General features: G+C 41.8%; 1 pseudogene; it reads left to right on the top strand.

Annotated features, from left to right (window-relative positions):
• Positions 1–9,284: 9,284 nt before the first annotated feature.
• LOC114049902 lies at positions 9,285–11,200 on the top strand (annotated as a pseudogene).
• Positions 11,201–11,805: the final 605 nt, after the last annotated feature.

Below are 11,805 nucleotides of genomic sequence, written 5' to 3'. Positions count from 1 at the left end.
CCATTGTGTGACCTTGAGTAAGTCATATCACCCCATAGTGCCTCAGTTTTCTCCTCAGACAAATGAAGATGATAATCCTAGCCCTGCTCATCTCAGAGAGTCTTTTTCAGGAAAAAATAAATGAGAAAATAGGGAAAATAAAGCACTTTAGAAGTTAAGAAGTATGATACAAAAGTGAACTCATTCTGTTGTTCCTCAATGATAGAGTCAAGATCTGTGAAAAATGGATGGAAAACATCCACTGGAAAGAGCTGATGCCTGACAAATTGGAGGTAAGGGCTGAAAATGGAGGAGAAAAACAACAATTCGGGTCTCAGCATGAAACAGAGGCTTTATTTGGATTGGTGGAAAGTGGTAGAAGGAGAGTTATATCCTGAGGGATGGAAATCACCACTCAGTGATGCACAGAGGAAAGCTCGAGGAGGAGTCTGGCTTCGCAGGGGTGTTCTTCCATTGAGGTGCCAGGAAGCCTGCCATGGAGTGCTTAGTGCTTTCTCTGCTGTCTTTCATCCAGGAGGTGTGGAAATGGATGTGGGAGATGGGAGATGGTTGGAGATCTTGTATCTGAAAGGACTGCAGCTCCAGGAACAAAGGTGTTTCTCCCAGGGATTTCATCCCATCCAGGGCAAATGAAGGGTAGAGAGGTATGGAGAAGCAGAGAGAGGGTAAGGAGCCCAAGCCTCCATAGGGATGCTCAAGCTCCTAGTTTCATGGTTCTGCTAGCATCTAGCACTGCTACTTCCTCTTGCCTGGGCATTGCTGCTGGCAGAGGGAAGGGCATGAGGGATATTTCTGTTGGCACTGCTGTGATGAGCATGGCTCAGGACACCTAGGAGGGCATAGCTCAGGGCACCTGGGAGAGTATGGTTCAGGGTACCTAGCAGGGCATGGCTCTAGGCACCTAGGAGGGCATGGTTCAGGGCACCTAGGAGGACATGGCTCTGAGCACTGAGGAGGGCCTGGCTCTGGGCATTGAAGAGGGCCTGGCTCTGGGCATTGAGGAGGGCATGGCTCTGGGCATTGAGGAGGGCATGGTTCTGAGCACCAAGGGAGGCATGGCTCTAAGCACCTAGGAGGGCATGGTTCAGGGCACCTCAGAAGGCATGGCTTTGGACACTTGGGCTGGCAAGGCTGTAGCCAATTGGGAGGTAGCTGGCAAGGCTGTTTGCACTGCTGCTGATTCTGGTAGGACATCTTTCCTGGATCTCCGTGTATCTGAAAGAAACGTAAGATACTGTTTGCAGGCAGGAAATTCTAAGACTAGGAAGGCCTGAGACTTCCTAATGAGCTATGTCATGATTCTAAAAGTTTCTTGGGCTAGATTTAGGGGTAACAAAATGACCAGTAGACTGGGAGTGAGAGAAGTTGACTTCTGGGTGAAGAATTCTAGGTGAAACATTCTTTAGCTCTGTGATCTTATGCAAATCATTTAAACTCTATGAGACTTTTTTCCATTTCTTGTTGTTGTTCAGTCATTTTAGCTGTGTCCAACTTATCGTGACCTCATTTTGGGTTTCTTGGCAGAGATATTGGAGTGGTTTGCTATTTCCTTCTCCAGCTCATTTTACAGATGAGGAAATTGAGTCAAACAAGGTTAAGTGACTTGCCCAGTCTTCCTGATTCCAGGCCTGGTACTCTATCCATTGTGCCACCAAAGTGCTCCTTTTCCCATCACTAAAATAGACCAAAGAAGAATATTCTATTCGCACGCTTACTCTATTATATGAGGAAAGCTCCCTATAAACCGTAAAAAGATTTATCAATATGAGCTGTTGCTATAATTCCTCCACTCATTCTTCCAACATCTCATCACAACAGAACAGTGACCCTGGGGTCTCAGAGCCTAAGGGAGTGGAGTATAAGCTCTACCAGGCCCTTTCTAACTGGAAAGGATTCGATTTCAGAACAAGCAATACACGATTTAAAGCTAAGTTAAAATTAGCTTGATCAATGGGTGATAAATTGTGGAGGCCATAGCAACTCATAAAAACCATGGTCTAAGGCATGGAGAGGTTGGAGGGAGTCTTTAGGTCAAGGATATTGTGGATATTTGAAAGATTTTTTTTTTTATTATTGTTGTCCTGATTACAGGTTTCCCCTAACTTCTACTTCAACTACTTATCTACTCAATGGTCTCTGGAGCTAATTCTCTCTTTCTTCAGTTCATTTTCCAGACACTTTAGAAACCCTGGGCCCATGATGGCAACATATACCACATAACAAGGAGTTATGTGACCCTTGCGTTACTCTAAATATCTGGTTGTCTGTTTCCTCATCTACAAAATGAAGGTGTTACACTAGGAATAGAGGAAGAAATGATGGTTTGGAAGTTAGAAGACATGAATCTGGGTCAATCAATCAATCAACAAGTATTGAGTAAGCAATTACGATTTACCGTGCATGGTCCAATTAAGTACTGGGGATACAAAGAAAGGCAAAAACCACTACCCATGCCTTCAAGGAACTCACATTCTAATAGGGGATGCAACAGGCAAATAGGTTCTTGTAAGAAACAAAGTTAATGGAAGGTAACCTTAGACTAAGGGAGAAGTTCCTCTGGGCCTGTGTCATCATCTGAAAAATAAATGGGCTGGAACAAGTGAACTAGAAAATTATTTCCAGATTTAACATTATAAATAAATGCCAATGAGCCATGGCTTTATAAATGATCTGTGAGTATGAGTAAAAGCTTGAAGGAAAAGGACTAAAGTCACTGAAATTCTGAATAATCTTGTTATAAATCCACTTCACTATTATCACCACCATCACCACAACTATTGGGCCCTGATTAAAGCCTAGAGGGAAGATGTACCAGAAGCTATACAGAGTCAATAGGATTCTTCTATAGAAGGATGGAGCAAGGAAGGTTCTAACACGTTACACAGCATCCTTTAGTTCAAGGCCCTTCTTAAGACTTCTCTGACTCTTTATTTCCCTGTACAAAGTGGACTCAAAGACCATCCACATGAAAGCCAACCAAAATAGCCTGTCCCTAAGATATCCTAACACCCTTGAAAAACCCCTTCCTGATCTCCACCCCTCTGACTCCTCACGTGATCACAAAGCTTAAAAGAATTTTAGAAATCATCTAATCATTTTTTTGTGGTGAGGTAATTGGGATTAAGTGACTTGCTCAGAGTCACACAGCTAGTGAGTATTATGTGTCTGAGGCCAGATTTGAACTCAGATCCTCCTGACTCTAGGGCAGGTGCTCTATTCACTGTGCCACCTACCTGCCCCTTGAGATCATCTAATCTAACTCCTTTTTACAGGTGAGGAAACTGAGGTCCAGTAGCTTACCAGAACTCATGGAGTTAGTAAACCTGAGTCAGGATTGAACCCAGGTCTTTTAACCCTGATTCCAGTCATGCATGCTGCCCCTATGCTAAATAGCATAGAATAACAATTTTAGAAAGGATCTTAAAGGTCAAAAAGAAAATAAGGAGCTTGGACTACGCTGATGTCAGAGCTCAGGGAGACTTCAGAGATTACTAGTGCACTCTTCATCTGACCAAAAAAAAATTGAGGCTAAGGAGAAAAGTGATTCAACCAAGGTCATCTAGCTTAGTAACACATCTAAGATTTCTATTCAGGTCTCCTCATTTCCAACAATGGCATTTTAAACAGTATCGGTCATTTTAGTGGCAATTAAGAAAATTCAAAAATGACCATGATGAGATCTCAGGCATTTAATATAAAATTATCAACATACGTTATTTCATAGCATAGTACAATGTGTAAGTAGAAAGGACCTTCAAATTCATCAATAGTCCAATGCTCTTCTTTTACAGAAAGAACTAATACCAAAGGAGTCAAAGAGACTAGAACCCAGACCCCAGGAATCCTGATTACTAGGCTAGGGCTCTCTCCTCTCCACCAAACTGCCTACAATGACTTCAAGCCTGTAAGAGAAATCTCAACCCCAGGACTAACCCTACAGAATCTCAGACTCACCAGATGCTCCAGCACAGATGAGAAATCAAGTGGTCAGTAGATGGCTGTGGTGTCAGTAAGAGCCCCTTTATAGGGCTGAGGAGTCCCGCCCAGAGGAAGTGGGGACAGGCCTAGACTCTGAGATCACAGTTATCTCCTCAACAAAATGTAATTCTCCTGCAATTCTAAAAATGACTTGCCACGCTCACCCTCATTTCCAGAACCTCCCTCTTTTGTAAGCCTCTCTGGGGTAGCCGTCTACCTGTGAGTAATTCATCCAGGAGTCCCTGCCGTGACTGAAGTCACATTCCTTTGTCACAGAATCAATTTAATCCAACCCATTGCTTGTCCTAGCTAGTAGCACTGGACTACCTAAGGTTTATTAGTGAATGACCTAGAAGTAAAAGATATTACAAAATGATCGGAAAAGCAGTGCCCAGACATGGCAAGAGCTTAGTTTGAGGGGGGTGTCCCAGAATCGCAGACTACAATAATCCAAATCATGCATGAAAAGGAGCCCCACAATGATGTATCCATCAAATGGTCTCTAACTTCTGCTCGAAGATCTTCAAGGCAAGGGAATACACCCTCTTTTGGGAGAGCTCTTTCTAATTTTGGATGGATTTAATTGTCACAGAGGTTTTCTTTACACCAAACCTGTAATTGCTTCCTTTCAACTTTCTTGTGTTGTTTCTCGTTATGCCCATGGGGCCAAAGAGAACAAACCTAAACCCTCCTCTCCACCATACTTCAGCTTCTGGAAATCAGCTATAATGTCTCCCCTAAGTCTTCTCTTCTCCACGATAAACTTGCCCAGACCCTCAAACCAGTTCTGTATCTCATAGACCCTAGGCCTTTCACCCTTCTGGCCACCTTTCTCTCTACATTTTCCAGATTAGCAATAACATTCTTAAATAAAAATTAACCACCATATTCCAGATGAAGTCTGAGAAGGGCAGAGTATGGTGGGATTATCACTTCCTGGAAGCTTTGACTCATGTTGTCCAAGATTTCATTCATTCATTTTTTAAACTCTCGTATCTGATTCATATTGAGCTTGTAGCCCACCCAAACACCCAGATCACTTTCAGAATCCCTGCTATTTGTCTATGTCACTACCATTTCATATATTTGAAGGTGATTTTTTTTTTTTGGTAACCAAGTGCAAGATCTCATATTTATCCCTATCAAATTCCATGGCAGCTAGGTTGTACAGTGTATAGAGTGCTGGCCCTGGAGTCTGGAGGATCTGAGTTCAAAATCCACTTTCAGATACTTACTATGTGACCTTGGGCAACCCTATTTGCCTCCATCCCTCCTCTATAAAATGGGCTGGAGAAGGGAATGGCAAACCACTCCAGTATCTTTGCCAAGAAAACCCCAAATGGGGTCATAAAGAGTCTGACAAGACTGAAAATGATGGAAGAGAATAGAATCAAATAGTCTATCGATGTCTATCATATTAGCTATCCTTCCCAACCTTGTGGCATCTATAAATCGGATAAGCATACCATCTTCACCCTATCCACATCTCTGAAAAAAAAAAATTTGAAGTAACCCAGGACCAAGTACAGAGACCTGGGGTATTACTCTAATGGAGACCTCCTACCCCATTGACATCTAATCATCCCTTCAATCAGTTCTTAATCTATTTGATTATATTCTCATCTAATTGATGTCCTGCCAGCTTCTCTACAAGGGGAATATGAGATGCTTTATCAGAGCCATTGAGAAAATCAATGGAAACTTTATCCTAAAATTCTTCTCATCTACTAGTTTCTTGATCTTGTAAAAAAAATGGAAAATTTGTTAATCTGACATGACCTGATCTTGATGAAGGCATGTTGGTTCACTGGTATCACAATTTCCCATTCCAGATGTTCATAAACCATCTCTTTCATGATCTGTTCTAAAGTTACACCAGGAACCAAAGTCAAGCTTACTGGGTTTTAGTTTGCAGGCTTGATTCTCGTCCTTTGGGAAAAAAATTGGTATAAGATATTTATAGCAGCTGTCTTTATGGTGGCAAAGAACTGGAAACTGAGGGGATGCCTATCAATTGGGAAATGGCAAAACAAGTTGTGGTACATGATTGTGATGGAATACTGTTGTGCTGTAAGAAATGAAGAGCTGGGGGCAGCTAGGTGGCACAGTGGTTAGAGCACCAGCCCTGGAGTCAGGAGGACCTGAATTCAAATCCAGCCTCAGACACTTGACACTTAACTAGCTGTGTGACCCTGGGCAAGTCACTTAACCCCATTGCCTAGCAAAAGAAATAAAAAAAGAAAAAAGAAATGATGAGCTGGTTGATTTTAGAAAAACATGGAAAAACTTACATGAAATAATGAAGAGTGGGAGGGCAGGAGGAAGACTGTTCAGAACTTAAAATATAACAAACAAAATTAAAATTTTTTTAAATTGGGAACATTTTCTCTTCTCCAGGCTCGTGGTATTGCACTGTTTCTTCACAGTCTCTCAATACCATTGATGATGGCTCAGCAGTCACCATCTGTCATTTCCTTCAGGACCTAAGGATAATGTTCACTGAGGACAGGTAACTTGAACTCATCAAGGACAATTAAGCACTCTAATAATAAGTCCTTCTTCATCCTGGGTATTGACTCCCTGTCAGCTACTTTTGTTCTGTCATATCTAGCACAAAGGTCATTTTCCTTTGCAGAAGAAAAAACAAAAGTAATAAAATAAAATGTCAATTGAGCTTCTTTTCTCTCTGTTGTCAGTTATCATCATCTCATCTACCTCAAGAAAGTATTCTATCATTTCTTTGATCATCCTTTTGCTTCAAATGTGGAATTAAGTCCATTTTTTGGTCCTTAGATTCCTTCAGCAGCCATAGCTCATTCTGAGCTTTAGCATTCCCGCACTATTTTTATATGATTGTACCTCACACTTATACACGTCTTTTGTTATCTGTCCTTGCTTCCATATTCTAAAGAATTATTTTACAAAATTTAATAGGTTTGGTGAATTACCTAGTATCTTTTGATAAATCTTATCTTCCCTCCTGACTGGGATTTTTTCTCTCTATGTGTCTTTAGAATTTTTTTCTTTAGCATCTCTCCTGAACTTACTTACCCCAAAACATTTTATTCTATAAGAGCCTATACCAATTTTAACTCTGAAATTATTGAAATCTCCCTCCCACCAAATCCAGGGTCCATATCAGATTAAGACAAGACTTCCTATTCTTCTCTATGACAAACTCTAGGAAGGAGTGAGCACTTCCCTCCTTGCCTCCCAGCATTTCTACTTTAACAACCAGTTGCTCCTTGTCAGTGAGAATCAGATTCAGGATGCCCACTATTAGGTTCCTTCACATTTGGAAGATAAAATTATCACTCTGCAAATCATGAAGTTACTAGCTGATCTGTTTGTGGCAGGGAGAAAATTCAAACAGATATACAGATAACTGAAGACTCCCCAACCCCCATCACCACTATATCATGACTCGATGTCTTTGATGGATGGTTCAAGCAGTGGTTTTCTTCCAGTTTTCTCTTTAGTGGGTATCGGCAGTCTTGCAGACAGACTAGACTGTCGCATGGGAAGGAAATCAGATTTTGTCTATTTAGCCCAGAATGGCAGAACAAATAGGAATGTGTGGAAGGGTCAAAGAGGCAAACTGAAGTGAGAAGTCAAGAACAATTTCCTAACAATAAGAACTATCCATGCAAATGGAATGGATTGCTCCAGAAAGTCATAGGTTCCTCCTCATTGGAGGTCTTTAAGAAGAGTATGGTGTAGTGGGTATCCCTTCGAATTTGGGGGTTGAACTTGATGATGACTGAGGTCCATTTTGGCTCTAAAAATCTGTGACTTCATGAGTAAAGGGTGATGTATTTATGGCTGGAAAGGACTTTAGAGGTCATCTAGCCCAACACCTTCATTTTAGAGATGAAAATAACCAAAGACTTGAGAAATGAGTGACTTTCATCAAATCACACATGCTTAATTGACAGGGTCAGAATGTGAATCTACTTCTGTTGTCCAGTTTATCGTTCTTTCCACTCTATGGCTCTGACACTATTGTATCACCAAGACAAACTTGGTATTGTCATGAATGAAATTCAGAGAGACAAAGTTATCTGGTATTAAAAATCAGTTTATTAATTAAGTCAGCCAATAATCAATAAATTGATAGTCAGTGGTCTCTCTCAGTAAAAAAAGATGCTTAAGTATAAACAAATGAAGACATACCAGTATAAATCCAGATCTGTCTCCCTGATAGCAAATTACTGGGTACTCCCTCTGACAAGAATAAAGCAACCCCTGATTGGTGGATATTAAATGAGGAGGTGGGCTAAGAGCTCCCAATTCCTTCTCATCATTGTGGTGGGGAGGGGCTGTGGTCAGGTGAAAAATGAGGCTTGTTCATGAGTTTTGAGTCCCTCTAGCAGTCTGGTCACCCTGATCAAGTTCTTTCTGGTTTTATTTCTCTTTAATGAGCCAGGCCACCACAAATTCTAATGAAGGGACCAAAGTCACACCAGTAGCTCTTGGTAACTCTTGGTAGAGAGAACTAGCTCAGCTTAGCTTTTGTGCATGGGATAAATCGAGAGTGTCAGACCAGGCCCAAGTAGGAGCTGGTATATGACCACATTCCTCAGCCAACTTCTGGAAATGGTTTTTCTATGAGAGCCAAAATGGAGAAGTGGGAATTTTAAATAGAGAAGGGTGTATTACAAATTAATGTTAATAAATTATACAATATTAAAATTTACTCAGTATACTTAACAATTTTCTCCCCCCAAATCAGACTACCAAATCAGACTCACTAAGTTCTCTATAAGTAGAAAGGTTCTCTATTTCGTTGGTGTTCTCATAAAACCATCTTCCTCTTCCTCCAATTCAGTCTCCACTAAAAGTCTCTGTGCCAAGGGACAGCTCATTCAGACCTTTGAGTGGGGGAACAACCAAATGAATCTTCTGCTGGAATGTTCCATCTGGTTGATCCAGAAAATCTGCATGGAATAATGTCAGTTGGGTAATAATCATATGATGACAGATTTATGACAGGAAGTGACCTTCAAAGTACATAAGAATGGGGAACTCAAAACATTTCCATTTTTCATCAACTGCAGTCTGGGAAGGGTGGGAACATTAGATTACTCAAACATACCCCCTCCCAATGAAGCAGGTCCCTTAGATTCCATAATTTTCATCACATCTGCTAGGGATCAAGGACTTGTTGGTGACATCAGTATTTGCCATGATTTCTCCAGGGAGCTGAGCCTTCAGGCTTCAGGAGCAAGAAGAGCAGAACCTTGTATCTACCTCATCCTGAATTTTTAGACTTTTGGTTCCTGTAAATTCCAAACGACCTTTGTAGTATGGGCAAAGACTGTCAAAGGCTCCTTCTTGCTCCCAGGATAAAGTACAACTTCTTTAGCCTGGCATTTAATGTCTTCCACGGTCTCAGGCCTTATTACTACAGTACCTGCTTTCTCTATTCTAATCAAGCAGGCCTGCTGGCTGTGCCCCTTACACTGTGTTTCCTCTCCTAGGCCTATACCTTGGTATAAGCGATCCCCAATGTTTGAAATACACTGCCTCCTCACCTCTGCCTTGTAGACTTCCTTGCCTCCTTTGAAGCACAGATCCAGTGCCAACTGTTACACACTTGTCTTTGCTTATATCTCCGATTATTAACTCTCTGACTCTTGAAATTACTTAGTATTGAACAGCCGTCCTCCAGCCGGATCTGACAGCACAGAGGCTCCTGAGGCTTGGGCCTCCACGGTCAGTGGCGCCGCTACGTCCAGCAGCTCCCAGACCGATCCTGGAGTGGGCAATGGATGAATTGCTGAGCCTCACTGTGTCTCAGGCCCGGTTCTATGAGCTCCGGGAGAAGACTCCAGCCTCGGCCTAGTCTCAGTGCGTTGACTTCGTGCGTTTCTAGGGCGGCTTGGAGGGCGCGAGCCAGCGCGCCGAGCTGCTGAGCCGCCTGGCGCGGGGCTTCAGCGTGGACACGCGCTGGTGACCGAGCAGGTGGGGCCCCTGGGGCCAGCGCCATGGGTGTCTTTGTCTCCCTCGCCTCCCACCCACGTAATGTCCTCCACGCGGAGGACCCTCTCCCATACGCGCTCGTGCCACGCTACCGCAGCCTTTTCCAGGACATCAGCAAGCTTGGGGGCCGAGTGCGCTTCCTGGTCCAGCTGCGAGCAAATCTGCTCAAGACGCAGGCCCCGGAAAGGGCCGAGGAGCCCGGCATGCGTCTGGAAAACTGATGCCACGGAGATTTTGAATTGCCCAAGCCCACCCAGCTAAGACGCAGCAAAGTCTGCACCTAAACTAGGAAATGAATGGAGTGCTGAAGAAAATGCTCTCAGATTGGTTTTCTACGGGATTTCAAACACTGGAGCCTGTTACCTGGCACTCACCTTGGGAAGTGCTACGGAAAATCAGTGATCATGAGGGTGTGCATTCTGTGAAAAATTAGATGGGCATGAAGCTGAAGTGTTAGGTCATACCGAAGATGCTATTTTTTCTCCTCACTATTCAACACCCTGGGAACCACTGGTAAGTTTTGCTTGTGGCATTGGCCAATGAGATTTCCAAAAATACCCAGGCAACAGTGGAAAAAATTTTCTCCTCCTGAAGCAGAAGACCAAAACAAAATTATCCCTGCAATTATCTGTTCTATCAATTTCACCCAGCAAGGCCAACAAGATGTTAAGTTGGGAAGTTTCCTTATAATGAGTTGTTAAGAGCGGAAGAGGGAATTTCCTTGCCTTGAAACTTTTTTAGTCTGTTACCTATACCTGTATTCACCAAATGGCATCTGGGAACACTAAACTCTCATTTAGGAGAAATAAACTCTTCACATATCTAAACATAATGAAATCTCAGATATCTTAGGTGGCCCCATTACTGAAAATTCAAAGATTCTTTTTAACTAGCAATGAATGGGTGAAATCTGAAAAACTGGTCAAGGTTAAAAATCCTCTTTGATGAGACTCTGTGGGTGGTACTTATATGGAGAGAAGCATCATGGTTATGCCCTCAACCCAGTGGCAAACTTTCATCTGCAGAATGAGGCAGTGATGTGGCAAATCAATTAGTTGGCAGATTTGAGCCTCAAAGGCATTACTTCATCCTGTGGGATGATGGTCAATTATCCATATTTCTTAGAAGAAACTGCTGTGAACCGTGTTGCATGACTGGAATATCAAATGCCAAGAATATCAAAGCTTCTGAGCAGGTTCTAAATTTAGTTTCTTTGTTTCAGAAACCTAGCAAGCTTTAAACAAACACTTCTTGAAGGAAGTCTTTTTTTTTTCCAAAACAGGAAGTAATTGTAGAGTTTTCTATCTCAAAAAACTCCTTTGTAATGAAACAAATTGAACTGTATTATCTTTCAAACAATGGATTTATGAGGACAGATTTTGTGTCCTAATTGACAGTAATTTTTATTACATTGCACTAGCAAATGAATGATATTTTCAGTCAGCTGTCAGTCTGATAAATATCAGACAAACTATCCACAAGCTTATAGAACGAAGAAAGAAATTCAAGGTACCTATATATTTGACCAAAGAAATTATTAGTCATCATTAACAGTATGTAATAGCCTTTACCCCTTTATTCCTTCTCATGCCCTTGTCTGAACATTATCTTTAAAAGGATGTAAAAAATTTTCAACATGCATTTTCAGGCTTGGATGGATAGGCACCACGACAAGCTAAAAAAAAAAAGGGTCTGGTTAATGACACATTTTTCTTTCCAATGTATAGGTAAATTCATGTAGAATTGTGTTCACTAAGTCTATTGGGAAAAAAAATAACTGTATATGTGAATCCTTTTTTTTTAAATGTCATTCTTTTCCACTCACAAAGTTGTTAGCATTGGTTA

The sequence above is a fragment of the Vombatus ursinus genome, unplaced genomic scaffold (assembly GCF_900497805.2).
Source record: "Vombatus ursinus unplaced genomic scaffold, bare-nosed wombat genome assembly UNPS02014798.1, whole genome shotgun sequence".
Taxonomy (NCBI): domain Eukaryota; kingdom Metazoa; phylum Chordata; class Mammalia; order Diprotodontia; family Vombatidae; genus Vombatus; species Vombatus ursinus.
The sequence above is the reverse complement of the archived record's forward strand: the minus strand, read 5'-3'. Positions and strand labels throughout refer to the sequence as shown.